Here is a 9,647-nt window from a genome sequence, read left to right on the forward strand (position 1 = left end):
AAGGCAGGTTCTTTATTTAACTAAAGGTTTTTGGGGTGGGGGGTGGAATTTGCCCTTCCTGGCCGCCGGGGTCTAGCGCAGCCCAGCGCCAGCCGCAGAGCGCCGGAAACCCCGGCGGGCTTCGCTCCGGGACGCGGCTTATCTGCGCAAACGCTCGCTCGCGGAGGGTTTTGTTTCTAAGCGAGCGCGTCTCCTCGATGAGCAGCGGCCGGTGCTTTCGGGGAGAYGAGCTGCCGCTCGGCTCTGCCACGGCGAGCGCGGCGGCCCCGGCCCTCCGAGGTGCCCGTGCAAATCCAGACTCTCTTGCACACTTCTCAAAATTAAAACGTGTTTCTGCAATAAGTTGTTATCAAATATAGAAGCATTTTATCTATCTTTAGTACAGAACACAGATTGCATGGAGACATTCAATTTGGAGTCAATTTAAATTTCAATTGTCTGTGAAATCTAAATCAATAGGCTATAGTTCAATGGCGCTTTAATAAAACAGGACATAACAGAGGAATCATTAGGGATTACATATGATAAGAGATTGAAAACAGTGTCTGTGTAATGGTGGAGGAGCCATTAGAGAATTACCTCCAGCACTTGCAAGTAAACCAACAACCCCCTTCTCCTCCCGAGACTAACAAGAAGACTTAATTGTGCTGCAGCATCTAAAAATACATCTCCGCCAGCCCTTTGATTGGTAGACAATTTACAGAGCCGTGAGAACATCGGGGCGCTTCCCGGCTCCTCTCTGCCGGCCGCTCTCCCCGCGCCGCCCCCGGCTCGGGCCGCCCCGTGCCGGAGGAGGCGGCGAAGCGGCTGCGGAGCAGCCGCGCTCCCGGGCGCCGGCGGCCCCCAGCCCCGCGCCGCTGCCCGGAGCGGCCCCCGCGCCGCGCTGGCTTCGCTTACCCGTCAGGATGCAAGCCGTGCTCTCCGGTTCCACGCTTCTCCGGGACGCGGGCAGCGAGGGGCAAACGCGGCTGCTCCCCTCCGGCCCGGGCAGCGACACCCAGGCACGGCGCAGCAGGAGCACGGCAAAACCCACAGCCCATCCCCACCCTCCGTTTTTCAATCAGTGCAATCACTGCCTCCAATTAATGGCAAGGTAATTGAGGGCCTGGGCTGCTCWGGACACAGAGCCAGGTACTTAGAGGTGGCAACTACCTGCAGTGATGCATTACCCTGGGCTAAACCTCCTCCTGATTTATGCAGGTGGTGCAACAYAGAGCAGCTCGCAAACAGCATTATTTAACTTTTATTTGCATTTAATAATAATTCACTTTTGCTTCGCTTGTCGCAAATTATCACAATCAGGCCGAAGATGAGATTGGATTTCATCAGCGGCTGATGCTCCTCTCCTGGGTTAGAGGATCATCTGCATAGAAATGGCGCTCGCAGGGTGACAGGAGAGGCGCCAATTACTCACGCGCCGCGCRAGCGGTGCCGGGCCCGCGCGCCTCCCTCGCAGGTCTCCCACCGAGGCGCAGGGGCAGCGGCAGCTGCGCAGACACTAACCACCTTGCAGGCAGTGCACCCCACGGCCCCCGGAGACACGAGCTGAGCGGCTGGGGAAAGAGCCAGCGCTGCAGCCCGAGGAGAGGCCCCCGCGGCCAGCRCTGCGGGGCTGGGCCAGCAGAGCCGTGTCAGGGACCGCCCCGGCTGCAGGGGAGGTGGAGGCAGCTGTGGCCTCTTTGGGCCCTCAGCCGGAGGCAGGGAGGGAAGGAGGAGAGATTTTAGAGATTTTAGAGATACAGATTGCATCGCATCGCATCGCATTGCAGTGCTTCGCGTTGCACCGCATTGCACCGCGTCGCACTGCCTCACATCGTACCGCCTCGCACTGCATCGCGTAGCGCCGCTGCTTGGTGGTGCAGCCAACCCCCTCCCCGCGCTGCGGGGTCCCGCAGCTCCCTGCCGAGGGCTGGGCGCTCAGGGGCTGGTTTCCAGGCTGGTTCGGGGGTGCAGCATGCCGCTCAGCTCCGGGAGCCTGTCCCACGCCCGGGAGCTGCTCCTGCCCATCGCCTGGGCTCGCCCTGTGCAGAACGGCAGGGTGGAGCGGGGGCAGCTCCCCGGCTCCTCTTCGTCGCTTGCCTCTCTGGCAAGCAGAGCAGGAGGGAGCTCTCGCCTCCCGGGCAGGCTGTTCCCCGGGCTGCTGGGCAGAGGCGGGGGGCTGCCCGGTGCAGCGCTCCCGAGCCCGCACCGGCGCGATCTGCCGGGCCACGCTGGCCCTGCCAGGCAGCTGGGGAGGTTTCGCGCTGCCGTCGGTGGGGTCTGGCACGTGGGAGGTTTTTAGCTGCAACCCAGCTGAATTGCTTCCCCCGTCCTGGAGTCGAAGCTTGCAACAACGGTTTGAGGATGATTTCCTAATTCTGCAGATCTCTAGTAAAAGCGAAGCCCGTGTCCACGTCCCCGTCAGTTTTCGCAGCAGCGCAGAGCTCTGCAGGCTGCTTCGGCGGCCGTCCGCGTGCAGGAAGGGAGGCTGGCGCGGAGGGCAGGGCGGCGGGCGCCCGGCGAAACCCGTGGCATCGCTTTCTTCCTGCAGATGAGATGATCAAACGAGATCGATTAAGCCCTAAGTGATTCCCAGGAAGGAACATTAAAATACTATTAACGAACTGAGCTAAAAGCAGTTTGGATTGCTCCAGCTCCCGTCCGTGCTGGTCTGGATGGGAACCCCGGCAGCAGAAGAGACGYGCGCGAGGAGGCGCAGGCGCCGGCTCGGCTCCGAGCGTCGCCGTCGCCGTCCCCGGGGGCGGCGCGGGCGGACGTGCCGGGCGCTGCAGAGCGGCTCTGCCCGCGGGGGCACGAACCTCCCGGTGCCCGGAGAAGGCCGCTGATTTGCCCATTTTATACTAGTGCGATAGGGRAAAAAAATCTAAAACAAAGATTAACAATTTCAATAAGAAACCGCGTGAAGTTAAGGGYGTTTGAAAAATGTTTTTACAAGCTTTGGTTAACCTGCAGTAACAGCTGTTTGAGCGTGTATAAATAAGGCTATTCTGTGGAAGAGACAGGAAAAATTGGTTTTATTTTAAAGGACAGTGTTTGGCTCCCGTGGTGCAGTGGCATCTGAGGAAATAYTGCGTAGTGGCTACTGCGCGTCATGTTTAGTGCTCAGAAATGCAGCCACGGAGAGCAATACATTTGCCAGCTCCTGACAGCTGGGAAGCTGGGGCGTATTTTAAACCCAGCTTTTCCCGCAGACGGAGAATTTGGGGAAGAAGGTGCGTGAAGGCACCTGCACGACAGCAGCGCCGCTCGCTGCCCGGCGAGCAGCCTGCGAACGGCGAGGGGTCCCGGGAGGGGGGTTGGGAGCATTTTTCCGTGTGGCAGCAGCGTGTCCGGAGCAGCCCCACAGGCATCCGGAGCCGGCCTCGGGCTGCCCCCGTGCTTGCCCCCGTAAATACATTCCCTGCAATAACAGCCATAAAATACAAGTAATCCCCGCTGCCCCTTCTGTTAGGAAAAATCATGGCCTGGACTGGAAGCAGAGACGTTCTTTTCTCCATCTGAAAATCAAAGTGTCACAGCGCTCGCCGCTTCGGCTCCGAGCCGAGCGGACCCGGGAGCCCGCTGAGGAGGAGACCTCTGAGCCGCTGCCGCCGCGGAAACGTGGAAATCCTACAAGGCCAGCGCTAAAGCCTAATGAGAAATGCAGCAAGCTGAGACAGAAGCTTAACAAGAAATACTGGACAAGTCCCCCAAGAAAAACTACATGCAGTATCGGAGAGGAGCTGCCAGGCGGCTCCGCAGCCGTATTGATCRGGGCCGGAGAAATAAGAGGAGGCCTTTGGAAAGTAGATAAACAGGGAGATATACAGCAGGAGAGGTCCAGAACTGATGAAAACAGGAGAAAATGCAGCTTAAATCAAAGGGCAAATACACAGAAAGAGAAAAGATAATAGGATTTGTGTTTATGGCTAAAGAGGAGAGTTGTGGGGAGGTGATCAGACACTGCGGTAATTGAAAAGAAAYAGAAAATGGAGCTCAGTATAAATATTTTCTTGGGAGAAAGTGGGTTGAAAACTTGAAATGAACCAGTATTTGTGTTAGTATCGAGCAGAATCTGGGGATCTGGAGGGTGAGGGGGTGCAGCGATGCGTGGGGGTAGACGCCGCAGGGAGGGCGCAGCGCGGCTTTGCCCCCTCCACGGCTCTTGCAGGGGGCCGGTGAACGAGGTCCCTCGCAGCCCTGCCAGGGGCTGGGGTCCCCCTTCCTCATTCCATCCAAAGCCCCTGGAAAGCCCCCGCTTTGGCGTGCCACAGGGGCCGGGAGCCACCCCGGCGCGGTGCCCACAGCCCCCTGCTCCGGGTTGGGGCTTTCTAGCTCCGGGAGCCAGGACTCGGCATGGCACGGTGCCCCCTGCTCCCTCCGCCACCTCTCAGACTCCTCTGCCATAAATAGGGAACCGATGCACAAATTCTCTGCATCCTACTCATTAAATCTTGCCTGTCTCTGACTTGCTGCTAGACACACTCACCAGCACGCAGGAAATATGTGCTGGGCACGGGAATTTGTGGCTGCCTGGCTGGTGCCGTCAGCACAGAGAGGCCTAGGAGCCGGRGGCAGCCTGGCAGCACCGCAGCCCTGGGCAGGGGTGCAGGGGGTCCCGTGCTGCATCGGGGGCCTGGATGCACCTTGCACACCCCACAGCTTGCACACCTCATGCCTGCATGCTCTGCACCTTGCATACCCCTCACCTCGCGCACTTTGTGCCTGCACACCCTGCACCTTTCACGCCCTACACCTTGCCATGGGCAATGGCAGCAGCAGGCAGTGCTGCTCCCAGGCACTGTGCTCCAGAGCCTCCTGCACGCTCACAGCGGAGGGAGTGAGCCCAGGTGCCAGCAGGGAGGCTGGGGGCAAGCACGAGGGCCAGTTCACCACCTCCCAACCTGGTTGCCTGCTCTGGGCTCWGCTGCATACACCTGGGACCGCAGTGCCCAGCTGGCAACAGGCCAGACTGTTCTCTGCATGATGGCATATCACAGCAGTGTCCTGGGTACCACAGCATCCCGAGTATCACAGCATCCCGGGTACCAGAGCATCCCGGGTACCGCAGCATCCCGGGTACCACATCATCCCAGGTACTGCAGCATCCCGGGTATCACAGAATCCCGGGTACCGCGGCATCCTGGGTACCATAGCATCCCAGTTACCACAGCATCCCGGGTATCACAGCATCACGGGTACCGCAGCATCCTGGGTATCACAGCATCCTGGGTACCACAGCATCCCGGGTATCACAGCATCCCAGGTACTGCAACATCCCAGGTATCACAGCATCACGGGTACTGCAGCATTCCGGGTATCACAGCATCCCAGGTACTGCAGCATCCCGGGTATCACAGCATCCCGGGTATCACAGCATCCTGGGTACCACAGCATCCCGGGTATCACAGCATCCCAGGTACTGCAGCATCCCGGGTATCACAGCATCCCAGTTACCACAGCATCCCAGGTACCACAGCATCCTGGGTACTGCAGCATCCCGGGCACCACAGTGTCCTGCTGGGGCTGCAGCCTCCTGAGCAGAGCCGAGCAGCCCGTCCCTCAGGGATTTCGAGGGCGCTGTTTCTGGCCACCCCAGCGAGTATCTATTTCTATGCACCAGCGGCATCCCTCTCGCACTTCCTGACGGCCCTCTCTGCCTGCCGTTGCCATGGCAATGGGAGAGTGGAAGGGTTAGCACTGGGCTCAGGTCTCACGTGACACTGAGTGCAGGGGCACATTCCTTTGCATTGGGCATAATCACACTGGCTGGCAGCTGCTGAAATATTAATCAGAGCTAATTGCAAGGAAGCAACCCCCACCCTCCACACCGACCTGAGCAGCTGCCAATGGCATTGCCCCTGCAGAGCAGAGCCCCTGCTGCAGCAAGCCCATGTGGACCTGCACCGTGACCAGCCAGGAATGCGAGGAGGCTCCAGGAGCCGGCGGCCCTGGGGTGACCAAACCCCRATGGCTCCCCTAGCGAGGCCTGGCTGCCGGTGCCGAGGCCTCCTCTGGGGCCTGGCCATGGTCCCCGTGCTTCTCTGCCATCCCTGGGACCCCACAGTCCCCACATCTTGCTCTTGGAGACCTGAGCCAGGGCTGCACTCGATACAAGTAGCACATGCACATGGAGAGCCCCACTGCATGTCACACACAGTGCACCATGTGCTGTGCACCAGGCACTGGGAACCGTGCACCAGGCACTGGAAACCATGCACCAGGCACTGGGAACCATGCCCTGGGCACCATGCACTGGACTCCGCGCACTGTGCACGAGGCACTGCGCGGGAGGCTGTCCCCTCCACCAGCAGGCTCCGACTGCCGTCCCTTTCGCCCCTCCAAAACAGCTGCCACAAAGCTCCTTGCATCACCCTTTTGGAAAGCCAAAATATTTTCCACATATGAAAAATGTAATTAAACTGAAAGGTCATTCTTATTTATTCTGTTGTTATGCAAGCCTCAAGTGATCGAATGGYCAAGTCAGGAGTCGGAGGTGTTTAACGCAGGCTCAGAGACGAGTCCAGGCGGCAGGAGGTGGCTGCCAGCCAGGGCCCTCGCAGCTCTCACCCACCGGTACAGCAGTTCAGAGAGCTTTTAGTAGCCAGCACAGCTCCAAAATCCCCTCATTTTTTATCAGAGCCAGGTTTAGGAAAAGCAAAACCCCCGGCATGAGAAGCAGGCAGCAGAGGAAGGCGCTGGGCGTCAGCTCTGCAGCGGCRGCAGCAGCGGGCTCCCAGGAAAAGCACCCGACCCGCTCCGGGGAGACATCCGCCGCGGCCAGCTGGGCTGCAGCCAGCCCCCGCAAGACCTCGCGAGCCCCCACACGAGCCCCCGCGAGCCCCCGCACCCGCCCGGGCCCCCGCAGCAGCCACGGGCCCCGGCTCTGCCCCCCCAAAGAGCGCAATATTCACAGGGGAGGAGTTGTTTCTAATAGGGCCCCATGGAGACATCAGAGCCATTTTCAAGGAGGTTTGAAGCCACCGGGAAGCTTATTAGATCCGTTCTGCAGAGTTAATTTGATGTTGGTAATCAGAGAGCAAGTTAGGCAGTTAAGCAGAGAGCGGCTGCCGAGCGGCTCGCGCTTCGGCCGCCCGTAAGCAGCGCCGCTAATGAGCGCTCATGAATATGGATGAGAGATGATTACGGTGCGGAAAGGGCACTCAGCCTACCATAAACTTAATTTTAATCTTTTTATTATCAAAGTCACGTTATTAATAATGGACTTTACATTAAGGCCAAGCTTCATCAGCCGATTACTGCAGCCCCTCGCGTGCCCCGGCGCGGCTCCAGTCGGGATCCGCCGGCGGCCAGCACTGCCGCACGCGGTGGCTGCCGGCAGCTTGCTCGTCCCCCAGCCTCCCTGGCAGTTGGCATGTCCCGCATCCCATATCCCATGTCCTGCATCCCACACCCCGCATCTGTTGTCCTGCATCCTGCGTTCTGCATCCTGTGTCCTGCATCCCACGTCCTGCATCCCATATCCTGCATCCGTTTGCATTGGTGGAGGAAACCCATGGCCCCAGCAGGGCAGGGGACAGCAGGGGCTGAGCAAAACCCTGTCAAAGGACACTCCCATTGTCTTGGCGCCTAATTAATTGTAATTATTTTCCTACGACACTATCGATATAGGTTGCTCATGTAATGAGGCAGCTGTTCCTGTGTGAAATGCTGAAGCAAGGAATGTAGAACATGCTAAAAAATATTAATCTACAAATGAAAATGATTTTAATTGGATTCTGCCTTTGGGTCGGGTCACCGTTGCATTTTCAATCAGAGTTGTCCAGTCAGCAAAGCAGACTGTGCAGCCCTTTCAGACAGAGGCGGCGAGCGGCTCGCAGAGGTTAATAGCAGTGTTGGAAAATAAATAGGTTATTGATTGATAATAACAATAAGCTGACTCCAGTTCTACCTTGCTGACCTTCCCTCACCCAACTTAGAGAAAACTCAGTTAGCATCTAATTATGGATCGCCTTGCAACTGCTCGTATTAATGAGAGCACGCGGCCGCAGGGCCCCGGAGCCCRACGCACGCTGAACTGCGGGCTTCGTGCACGGGGCTCGCTCCAGCGCTGGGACACCTCGAATCAGCCTCGTGCCCGGGGCTTGCTCCGGTGCTGGGATGTCCCGCACTGGCCCTGCTACTGCACTCTCTGTTTTAGGTGGGAGAAGAAAGGACAGTGGCTTTACATGCACGGAAGTTTGTAACTGATATTTTGATTGTTCCAAGATGTGCCAGGGATCTCTTGTCTTAAGCTTCAGCTTTATTCATTAATTCACATATGGTTTTCAGCTCTCTTTGCTGCAAGATATGAAATAGTCATAACCATCTGGAAAACAAGTGAATGCCACTTGGTCGGCACCGCACCCCTCGGAAAGCAGCAGAGATGAGTGGTGACAGCGGCGGCGAGGGCCAGCGAGAGGCGGGAGCGCTCCGAATGCCCTGCCGCAGGGTCCGGCGGGGTGCAGGCTCTCGCCCCCATGCCGAGAAGCGCTCCTGCAATCGCTCGCAGCTCATGTGGTTCATCTTCTGCTTTTCCAAAGTATTAACCCAGCCAGCATCAGCTGTGCAAATAAGGAGCAGCGAGAAATAAATTGTATCAGGAGACATGCGCAGTTTGGGACTTCATGATTTTGATTAGCATTACCTCCACCTTCCTAATGAGGGTAGGTCAAGAGGCCAGGCATGCAGCGGCACTTCAATCTGCACCGCGACACTGCCCCAGACCAGGCGTGCTGCGTGGTGCTGGGGCCTGCAAAGGCACCGTGCATCGCGGGATCCAGCTCACGACCCAGGAAACAGCCGCATCGCGGGCCCCCGGACACGTGCTGGACAAGGTTGCAGCGCCCGTCCCGCTGCCACAGCCAGCACCTCCGGAGACGAGTGCGCGGGAGCACTGCAGGGCTTGCCTCCCGGGCCGGAACAAGGCGGGGGGCAGGGGGGAAATCAAAAGTTTTTGAAGTGTCATGTTTGCAGATCAGGGACCAGAAACTCTTCAGGCAGCAGGGGGCATTTTGCAGCTGCAGGCTCTSCGCGGAGGCACCTTCCCTCGGGGGCCCGCAGCGACGCCGCGGCAGCTCCCGCGGGCTCCGGCAGTGCGGTTGGCTCCGTGCAGGCTGCAGGCCGGGCCAGGCCGTGCTATGGTGGGCTGGGGGCAGTCGGCAACGCTCAGGGCCGTTCCCAGGCACCTCCAGCCCCGCACGGCCCCCTGGCTTGCGCAGTATTGCAGGAAGCGGCGCTCTTTACAGATGCTAACACAAATGCCACCTACCAATTTCACCAAGTCACTTTGCAATTTGATGCAAATGAACAACATTTCTCTTGCTTGTACACATTTTCTGTCAACACGCGTTTGAGAGACTTGCTGTGACACGTCAAAACGCTGCTTACCGAGGGGGAAAAATAAACACGGTGCTTTGGCTGCTCCCTTCCCACCCTGCCTGGAGGGAGCAGGGGGCCGSGCCGGGGCGCGCAGGGCCCGGGAGCCGCTTGCGGCTGGGCATCGCCCGGGGGCTCGGGGCTCGCAGGGCTCAGCCCGGCGCAGCCCCTCACCGCGCAGCCGGCGGAGCTGGCGGATCCCGGCTCGTCCGGGCTCCGAAATGCATTCCCCGCGGCGCGGGCCGGCCTGCGAGCGGAGCACCCCGGCGGGGCGGCCGCCGAGAGCTGCG

Source organism: Rhea americana, unplaced genomic scaffold (assembly GCF_003343005.1).
Source record: "Rhea americana isolate MKP2758 unplaced genomic scaffold, rheAme1 scaffold_315, whole genome shotgun sequence".
In the NCBI taxonomy this organism is placed as follows: domain Eukaryota; kingdom Metazoa; phylum Chordata; class Aves; order Rheiformes; family Rheidae; genus Rhea; species Rhea americana.